An 11,568-nucleotide genomic window follows, 5' to 3' on the forward strand; every position below is an offset into this window, starting at 1 on the left:
GTAAGAATATTCATAAATGCTGTTGAAAAGGCAGTGCGACGGTTTATCAAAACTTTATTGTATATTTTTTATGTTTTGGTTTGTTTATTATTGCCCCCCCTCAATTTATCTTTTCTAGGGCATATGTAAGAGATTTATAATTTAAAAATTAATAAAAACTTAACTATAAGAATATTGTGTTTCTTTTTGTGTCTACCCGTAGTTGTTGATTCCTTGTATGCAGCCCTAAGAATCGCGACAACATATATTATTTTTGTACATTATTCACATCTAATGATCAAACATTGAATTAAGGCCTCTGGCATATTGACCATTGTATGCTGTAAGATAGTCGGAGAATTTGCTTTTATTTTCACTTCTCAATAAAATCCAAGTAAATGGGATTTTTTTTAAACTTATGTGAAAACTGTTTTTGAAGGGTAATGAAATAAGCTTATTGTTAGAAATAAACATATAATTTTTTAAACACAGTCGAACTTGGTTATAACAATTACGGCAATAGCGAGTTCACGGCTATACTGAGAAATTACAAAATGATATTTTAGTTCAGCCTTATCTTCATATGATTTGTATTATCTTCATATGATTTGTATTATCTTCATATGATTTGTATTATCTTCATATGATTTGTATTATCTTCATATGATTTGTATTATCTTCATATGATTTGTATTATCTTCATATGATTTGTATTATCTTCATATGATTTGTATTATCTTCATATGATTTGTATTATCTTCATATTGTAGCGCCCTTCGTGGCAGCCAGACGCGTCATGCCGTCCTCAAGGGAACATCCCTTTGAAATTATTTTTAAAATCAGTCAATCAACATTTTAAATTAACCTTTTGAACGCGTTAATTTGCTCCGTTTTATCTATACCCGTACGCGGTACATATTTTCAAATACCTATGCACGCAATTAAATGTCAAATTATAGCATTCTGGCATGATTTATTGGACTATATAGACAGAACAGATTATTCTCCACAATATGATAACAAATCCTAGTGTGTTAACACTCTTAGATGTTTATAAAAACAAAAACATAAAATTTCATACAAAGACGTACCGTATCTTTTGAATGTGGTCCCGCCATTCACTCGGCGTGTGTGTACTTAGGTGATAGACACAAGTGGGACACCATGAGCACTTATCATTTTTTGTTAAGAAAACTTTTTCTAAAACTGGACACTTAAATTTTATGTCACTTAATATAAAAACAAAATTGAACTAACGCCATCTGTTGACAAAATTGTAAACTATAGCACTCGAAGGCGCAAAGAGGCTCACTTGATTATCGATGTTTTTTAATAAAATACAATTTTATTTTCGAGAAATTCTTGTAGATGTCAGCATCGTGATAGTTCTACGAATGTTCGAGCGAGCGGGAAATAAATTTATGTCAAAAGACCGCTGGAATATCGGCATTCAAAGTTTCCGTATCAACTGTTGATACAGCAGAGTCTGAGTATGGACTTTTTGCTGTAACAACAGTTGATACGGCCGCGTGCAAAGGGTTACCTTATCAATTAGTAATCAGAACTTTATAGTAATGTGATTAGAGTGCAGTGTGTTAAAAATGAATAATCGAAAATTCTGCTAAAAAATACTCGAAATTCGCTGAAGTTGAACTTGGGACGAGGATCGGTAACTGTAGGTACGCCAGATGTTTTCAACGGAATTCTTGGAAACTCTGAAGGCCCTAACAAGTGCCCATGGTAATTTATTATCCCGACCGTCGCAAAACACGTGTGTTTTTGGTTTAAAAATTTTGTCGCCTAGAAATGTTTCAGATGCTTTAATTAAAACAAACATAATATTTTTTGAGTACTGGTGTAACTATACTGTTAATACCATTGATGCCGGCATGCACAAGACACATTTTCTCATATAAATCGTTAAATGGTCAAAAATGCAGTTATACTGTTATGTCCGCCCATCAAAGATTTATGTTGTATATAACTGCTGTAATGTCATCCAATTTCAGAATAATGCATATATGTCCTTGTGTGTATGCGTGATTGCCACAAAAAGTTGATAGAATGCATTGTCATCGACAACGATTCTATCTGCCGAGTATCAGTTTGATCAGATGTTGGTAAGTGGGTTAATTTCCATTTCCAAGATTTGCATTCATTCAAACACAAAACGGAATCGAAATTTAAATAGACACCATAAAAAGACAATATTTATTTTATTTTTTATTTATCATGATAAAACATAATTTTCATTGATTTTTCAATGCCCGGTCTCGCTGGGAGATTCCTGTGACGAGACAGACATAGGAAATACATACATTTATTTATTTTATTGATACATGATTTAGAGAGTAAATGTGGTTTTTGTGATATTTCACCCTCCATGTTAGGGATGACCCTGTGTTATGGCGGGTGAATTTTACAGTTTGCGGACATAGAATCTATACATTACTATAATATAAAATAGAGAAATAAGAAAAATGATGTATAGCTAGTTTGGGTTGCAAGAGGATGGAGAAGTTAGAGAATTATAAGAAGATGAAAAATTAGAGAAATTTTTAGTAAATAGATAACTAACTAACTAACTAACCATCACGCCGTTTCTCCGCAGGGGTAGGCAGAGAGGACGGACCGCCAAACAACTCGGTCCTGGCACACACTTCTTGCCTCATTCACATTCATACATTGTCTCATACATACTCTTCTATTATTCTGACTCTTGACATGGCCCGACTCGAGTATCTGATTCACTTGATCGTGCCATGTCTTCCTCGGGCGTCCCCGACTTCTGCTACCATTCACATTTGCATTGTATATTCTCCTTACACTCCTTTCTTCACTCATTCGCTCTACATGCCCAAACCATCTAAGCGTCCCTTTCTTGATCTTACTCATTACGCTTACATCAGCCTTGCACTCTTTGCGGATATCCACATTCCTCACACGATCATACATGGTTTTACCACACATACGCCTCAGTGATCTCATTTCAACAGCATTCAATCTACTTTCATCCTTTCTTTGCCAGTTCCATGCCTCACTTCCATACATCAGGGTAGGTACCAGCACTCTATTGTGGACTGCTAACTTCGCTTCTTTGGACAATTTTTTGTTAGCGCCAACTGCGTTCAGTCCTCCATTAATGGGGTTACCTGCATTTACTCTTCTTTCAATATCTCTGTCAGCCTTCCCATCTTTCTAGAACATGCTTCCTAAATACACAAATTCATCCACCTGCTCCAAGTATTCCTCATTCACAGCTATATTGCACACTGTTTTCGTACTCTCTCTTTCAAACACCATTACTTTAGACTTACTTACATTCATCATTAACTCATTCTTCACACATACTTCGTTCATCCTAGATACGAGAGACTGCAGATCATCCATTCTATTAGCAATCAGCACCGCATCATCAGCATACAACAGGCAACATACTTTAAGATTACTCAAATTCGCGCCCAATCCCACTTCTTTCAATTCTTGCATACAATTATCCATGTATAGATTGAATAACCACGGTGACATTACGCAGCCTTGTTTAACACCTTTTGTGATATCAAACCACCTCGTAAAACCACCGTTCACCCTAACACATGCAACGCTTCCCTCATATAGAGACGCAATTGCCTGAGTCAGATTCGCATTCACTCCATACTTGGACAACACCAAATAGATCACACTAATTAATTATATACATACTATACTACTAAGTTAGGGAATAAGGATATATTATGTTTTGTCTGAAAGGTGATTAAATTGATTGAGTGTAGAATGAATGGGTATTGTAGTTGTAATGTATTCCGTGTGTAAGGATCCATTTTGTAATTGGTTTTTTAAAGGACTGGGGTTGACTCACGGTTTTTAGGTTTTCAGGATAAGGTTAAGGTTAAAGATTACATGTTTACTAAGGTTTAATTCAGCAATACATAATACTATAAAATAAAATACTTTGAAAGAAAATATGAAATTAAATACAAATATCAACAAGGACAATATATAGAAGTTAAGCTTTAAAACTGTGACAGACCACGCTATATGCGCGCTATATTTTCGTGGCTTGGCCCATTTTAGCTTATAGCTCGCCATACATTCCTATTAGTGTATGGTGAGCGATAGCTGATATAGGTCAAGCTATGATTCGTATAGCATAATGTGTCGCCTACCTTAAGATGATTTTATTAATAGGTGTACATGTATAGTTATTTTAATAAAGGTTAGGTTTTGATCAGGTTGTAAAATAATTGTCACATCAAAATACAATTTTTTACACTAGTTTGCAATAATGGGATAACCTATTTGAACAATCTAATTCTTTGTTTCAAGTTTAAATTTAGTCAGTGTTTCTATTTGTCGATTATTGTATGATTTGTATGCTATATAAATAAAACGAGACAAAGACTTTTAAATACATATTCAAAATGTCTTTCTCCAAAGATAGTTTTAGCAAAAGGGGTTATTAGTAGTAATTTTTTATTTTAGGTTTTTTCCTTACGAAGAAGTTGGTGTTTTTTTGATTTTGATTTCCTTTTCAAATGGTTTAGTTTTGTGATTCTCTTCGACGAAGAAGATATTGAGCACCTTGACTATAGGGTACTCAACTGATATGACCACGAAGATTGAGAAAAAGAAGGTTAGGCCAATTACACCGAATGCATACAATACCTGAAAAAAAACAACATTTTATTAATTGCTGTCTTGTTTAATAACTGTCTTTTACATGGATAATGAAGAGACACCGGACAACCGTGCAAAAGCTGTCTCGCTTTATTTCTGTTGGACTTGTTATGGAGCTTAATTCTGTTGGACTTGTTATGGATCTTAGTTCCGGAGGGAGTTTATTCCAAGCCTTCGGCCCAGATACTCCGAAAGCGTGATCACCAAACTTAGTATTTGGCTTGCGCTTAGGTTCCATCAGTCTGCCTACAGCTGATGATGTTGCTGATCTAAGAGTTGACTGCCTCAGACCAGTGTTTTCCAGGACGCATAGTTCAGAGATGTAGGATGGGGCCATTTCATTGATGGATTTAAACACCATCCAGCACAGTTTGTACTGGATTCTTTCAGGGCACTTGAGCCAGTGAAGGTTACGAAGGTGTTCTGAAATGTGCGAATATTTAGAAACCCCGGTTATGAGCCGTGCTGCTGCATTAAACAATGATTGAAGTTTGTCAATTTGATATTTTGGAAGGCTGGCATAAATGCCGTTGCAGTAATCGAGACGTGAGTTGATAAGTAGTTTTCCATACAAACAGAAAATATCTCGCGAGTAAAAATAATTGCCGCCGACGGGAATTGAACCCGCACCTTCTGATGTCCTGCCAGGTGCTCTAGACCACTGAGCCACCTCGGCTTATTCCCAACACGCCAAACAATTCAATATGTACTAGTACTTCAATCAACAATTACTGCTTATAATAATTTGTTATCCTTTGTGCTATGCATAAAAAACCTTGTCTTATAAACATTAGTTTATCATTGAAAAATAATTCCTTGAGGAGGTAATGTAAAAATGTAAAAGTTCTCACAACATTTGTGGTTTCCAGTTGCAGCCCCTTCTCGCTGTTACTAATCAGGAGATAGATGATGACAGGGTTCAGAAGGTAGGCTGTGTAAGCCAGGTTGCTGAATGGCAGCCATCCCCTGGCTGAGAACAAAGTGTTAGCGGCTCCTGCAATCAATTAATAACACTTACGTTCACTTCCAGACCCCGCTCAAGCCTTCAGTGTCCTTGCGATAACTGCAGCACTTCTGATAATCGCATAAGTGTAATCCAAGTAAATCTATTGGAGTAGCCAATATTTGTGGTTTTATTGTTGACTGTAATGAATATTTGATACAACTATTGGGTTAGCTGTGGCTAACAGTTAGAATCGGAAAAGGATTCTGACTAACTTTTGGCGTTCTCGATCGACATTTTGGTGTTCATGTTTCTTCATTGTTCGAGTTTCCGGACACCGTATATAGTGAAAATCTCCAATTCCACTACTATCGGTGACAAGTTTTTTCTTAATAGAATTTATCTCAAAATCGGTTGCCCTCTGTTGAACTCGACCACAGGCGTTCTTGAAATTCGTTCATCCAAATGATAGGCAGCCGGTTGTCACCCAGTGAATTTTATAAATCAGCATATTGGTGAACACTGGCTTCTTGAGTTCGATGAATTCGGTACAGCTCCTCATAAATGTAGCAAAAGTGCTTATGAACCGGTATTTGTTAACCTACCTCCATATCCAGTGAGAGAAGACAGTAGCATCCATCCTCCAGCGAGGGCGAACACATTTCTAGAGAGCATGGTGTGAAGGACGCTCATGTAGATTGAGAAGTCTCTGTCAGTGAAGCCAAGTTCTAGGTACAGTATGGAACATATACTCGCAGTCCACAATAGTCCCACAGTCACCTGTAACAGCAAATATTTTATATATTCTTTTCTTCAAACATAGCAAACCTATTGTGTGGCACAATTTCAACTGACCGTGTCCCACTTTTCTGCATATTCCATATTATTTCTGTTTGTTTCGTGTACGGATTCTACTACTAAGGTATCTCCATTATTTTGGCATGATTAGTTTTGCTTGCTTAGTGTAAATCACGACATACGCTCTCTCTGTTAGGCTAAGTAAGGTAAAGATGGATTATACACCATGCGATAGTAAGCATGACGAATCAGCTACGCAAGACGTTATCGTAAATGCAACATTTTCAGATACTGTTAAATGAATATCCGCGCGAACAAGTAAATATATCTTATATTTTGCACCTTATTTAACACAAGTTTCCCGTTGAGTTTGTTGTATAGGTAGCTGAAGCACGCCCCGATGATGTAGGGACCGATTCTGGCCCACGGAGGATAGTAGTATAGCGGAGCCTTTGGGAAGAAGGTGTCTTGACTGAAAAAAAATACGCAATCACGTTACATGTTTATTTATTTATCATTTTACGGGAAAATTTTCCATGATTTATGAGCACATAATACACAATGTGGATAGGGAAATGATAAAAATTAGGACAAAATCCGAGTGTATCGAAGAATTCGATAAACTCGGATAAAACAACTTTTTTGATGGCTGAATTTGAAGATCTTGTACATCTGAGCATGTGTTGGGAAGTGAGTTAGCTAAAAGCTTCACAGTTGCACTCATAGAGGGCAGTGCAAAGAGCTTGCTTAGAAGTCCGCAAGATGGCAGCTAGTAGTCAGTAGTCGCTAGGGCCAGTTAGGCTGCTTCCAGACAAACTTGGTGGTCGCCAATCTCATTTAGCCAGCTCCTAGTTAGGTCGACTATCGAGTCACTATTGTAATACGCGAAGTATTGCGATATATCCACGACGAGTTGGAGAACTATTTGTGGGAAAACAACAGCATGAAACGTTAAACGAGCTTCATACACAGTTCCCAAGTAAGGACTTGGGAGGACAAGTCGTCATGATGTGTTTCAGTGGCGTATCTTTGATGTGACCTCGTAAAGCAGATAATTGAACATTTTTGGGAAGTTAACAGAGAGTTCATTATCAATACCTATTAATAATCGCATTATTATATTCCAGTGTTTTAATTAAAAGTAATAAAGGTCCTAAATTGGATCCCTGTGGTACACCAGCGTTTATAGGATATATACCTGAAATGCACACACTGTAGGATACGAATTGTCGGCGCAAGAACAGCAGATGATGCTCTAATTTTTGCAAATGGCGTCTTATCATCACGACTGTGACATTTATGAAGTAAACAGAAGCAGAGTATACTTTGAAAAACCATGGATCGTTAAAAACTCCTCAAGAACGCAGAGTGATTTATATGAAACCAATTTATTTTATTTATAAACAAATTTACTGCCATAGGAAATCGAGTGAGGACTTTAGCACCACTTGTTATATTTTATTTGAAATATTCAGCGTTTTATTTATCTAGCTAAAAATGCAAAGATAAGGCTCACAGTTTCCAAAATTCTCTCTCATCATTTGAACTCTCTGGTACTTACTATGGTTTGTATTCATCAAAGTAGGCAACGATTCCCAAAACAGTCAAAGATCCGGCAAACGTAGATATCAAAAGGGCCACGGCAGTTTTAAAATGTCTGAAAGAAATTTTTATTTTATAATAAACAAAAAATGCATATTGATGTAATATATTTATAGTAAAAAAATGTTAAATAAATATATATTTTTTAAATTTTATTTATCAATAGCTGACGTTTACCCGGAGTTTCTCGGGGACTTATAAATTGTTTGGGGGTTTTGAGGCTGTGACTTCTAGATTACCTGACAACTGGGTTAATTTTTAAGGTTGAAATAATATTATTATATTGTATTAAGTATTTGTTTTACTGGATCGTGCCATGTCTTCCTCGGGCAAACTTGACCTCTTCAACCATTCACTTCCATTCTCTTTACATCTCTTCTTCGTTCATCGCTTACGTCTCATTTTAACTCAGATAATTATTTGATTCATGCCTTCCTCGGGCATCTCCGATTTTTTCTACCATCCACTTCACGAAGTATCATGAAAACCAAATTGTTACTATTAAAAAACTACATAATGTCGAATTTGATTCGACTCAGTATAACTCTAGTGTAAGTCTTTATCGAGCGCCTACTAGTAAATTATAATAATATACCCTACATCAGAGACAATCAAAACCATGGTTGGTTATTTATAGTTTTAATAGTGGCCATTTTATGCTTACATCTTTGATAGGTAGAAAAGAAAAGTGATCCATACGAAGAATTGCATATCGTTGGAAAGGTAATAACTCCATGACATACACATGTCATTATAGGTTCCCGGGAAGATGTTGTTTATGTAAAGTACGTTGGTCCACCAGTACTTGGGACACTGTAGATCATTCCTCTCGTTGGTCCATTTGGCTACAGATGAACGATTACTGGCGGAAGCTGTGTACGTCAGACACAATATGTACAAGTAAACTGGGGTTATTCTGAAAATTGTAAAAGGGTTTAATATATCATGGAGTTTTTTTTTCCGGGAATGAGTATCTATCAACACCTTTGCCTTAGTTCCCCTCATGTGGTTCTAAACGTTAGGGATTTAGCCAGGGTTCATGGGGGGGGTGATGTTGGCACCAACTACGTAGCGAGCCGGATAGAGAGAGGCCGATTGAGGGAGACAATTTTTCACCTCTCCTAGGTTGCTAAATCGCAGTCGTTTTGAGAGATACAGACTTGGTCCCCTGGTTCGTATGAACTATTTACCGCTATATCACGGCTGCTCGACAATAGCACCGCTTTCTTAAAAAAACATAATGTTATCTTGGTATAACAAAATCCTGTAGAATAGTTATAATACCTCCAACTTCTGACCTTTTCCATACATTCTGATGGCAGTTTGCTGTATTGGAGCCTCCTAGCGGCGTAAGTTTTACAGCATGGTTTTCTTTCATACATTTTAGTGGATTTTATTATACGCTATACTAGTGGCCAGAGTTGCTAGCCAATACGAGTAAATACTGCCAATATTTTACTAGAGTAGGGTGTATTATTAATACTCTTGGGTATTTGATATAACTACTCCATATAATGATGTATTTTAGTTTCATAGGTGTTGTGTTCCCACAAACAGTTCTCCAACCCGTCGTGGAAAGAGATTATAAATAATCGGTTCTTTGTGGTAAATCAGGGATTTATTAATACTTCGCGTATTACAATGGTGACTCGATAGTCGACCTAACTAGAAGCTGGCTAATTGAGATCTGAGAACAGTAAGTTTGTCTGGGAGCATTCTCACTGGCCCTGGCGACTACTGGCCACTAGCTGCCATCTTACGGACTTCCTCGCAAGCTCTATGCACTGCCCTCTATGGGTGCATCTGTGAAGCTCTCACTTTCCAACAATAGGCATGTTACGTACCTCCGGAATCTTTTGGCGACCGCTTTCCGAAACAGTTGGAATAGCTTTCCACAAGTGTGATTGGATTTATCCGCTAGTTCCTTTGACCTCCAAGCCCCGTGGAACATCAGAAATCCTCTAAAAAATAAATTTACTTTTAATATTAGGTTCATTGATTCAATAATAATAAGAAACATCAGTCAATTCAAGAAAGTTCTGGTTTTTTTCCATTACCATAGCAACACCGATTTAAGAACAAATGATAGTAGTTTCAAATGTGAGATTATGATTGACTCCTGAATTTGATATTATTGGACAGGGAAAATGACATGGTTTAGTTTTTCTTGAAGTTTTAGACATGTACTTACTTCAAAAAAATGCTAAAGGTTGGATTCAATTAATGGCTTTTTGATGTAATATGCACATTAAGAGGAAGCTACAAGCCAAAAATGTGTATATTCTTGGTATACCTTATATTTTACGTAATAGGCATTAAAATCACTGGACAAACGGAGTTTAGAAACGTTCGATTTCAAGCAAAAAACTGGTTTTTATTTATTTTGTAAATAATTTTATATGAAAGCAAAATAGTCAATCAAGTGAAACTGTTACAGATAATCTTAGCTACAATACTGTATTTTTTTAATGTCGTTTCCTTTACGCGTTCATACATTTCTATTGAAAAAATTTTTTTTAGTAGTTTGCATTTATATTTTTTATTGAGTAATTTCATTTTGTATTTGTATTCTACTCAAGCGAAACGATAGGAAAACTTTCAATTTATCTAAAGAATATTTTTTGGTATTCATAATGTACACCAATTCGTTATAAAGATTAATCAAAATAGTGATTTGGCATTAAGCTTCGCCTTAACAAAAAAGAATTTCCACGCTCTTAACACACCAATTGCCATCTCCAATGAACAGAGGCATGCTGAGTCTGTTCAAAGAGTATTTCAATGTGGCCTGCTCGAATGAGTAGCAGCATTGATCCCCTGTTCAACGGTGAAGTTGACGTCGTCTTCGCGAGAACGGGTCGTTTCTCCAACTCGTTTTTGTTTAAGTCTGTTCGCATTTGGAACTAGATACTGGCATCTTTTTTCTCTATCATATAATCCGGGCCTCTTCAAGACTCCCTTCAGAATGCCCCTGCGTTGACCTACCTCACAATGCTGCCCAACCAGGTGGCGATGTAGTTACCCTATCTTTATATTGTACGGCGATGTTCTTGGGAGGTGTTATAATATAAAACGGAATTATCTCATACAAAGTTCTAAAATTCAATTTGTTAGACCATTATGTAGAATTATCTCATTTCAGGAAGTACCACAAATTTTTGAATTTCGATAGTTACATTATTTTCTTTTGAACCATCTTGTTGTTGCCAGTGAAAACCATTTAAAAGATCGCAGCGCCCTCCATTATTTCTTCACTTTCTTGATGAACTAAACGAAGTAAGTTTAATTCAGTACCTACCCTAATAAAAAGTAGACATCGACATAGTATGAAGAATTGGAGAATAGTTGACCCAGGTACGAGTAGTTGAGAAATGTTCCGTAGGCTCGATTTATAAAGTAACTCATCACGAATAGATAACTGTGGGCGATGATCACAAATATGGTCAAGAAAAATCTGAAAGTAAATAAGTTAGTATATTTAATAATAAGTTTATCTATATATAAAGCCTAAAAATTTTGATAGGGTTTTCACTATAATTTTGAGATTTTTTTTTCTCGAAATGTCGATG

Source organism: Hesperophylax consimilis, chromosome 19 (genome assembly GCF_061612785.1).
Source record: "Hesperophylax consimilis isolate HC1 chromosome 19, BYU_Hcon_1.0, whole genome shotgun sequence".
Taxonomy (NCBI): Eukaryota; Metazoa; Arthropoda; class Insecta; order Trichoptera; family Limnephilidae; genus Hesperophylax; species Hesperophylax consimilis.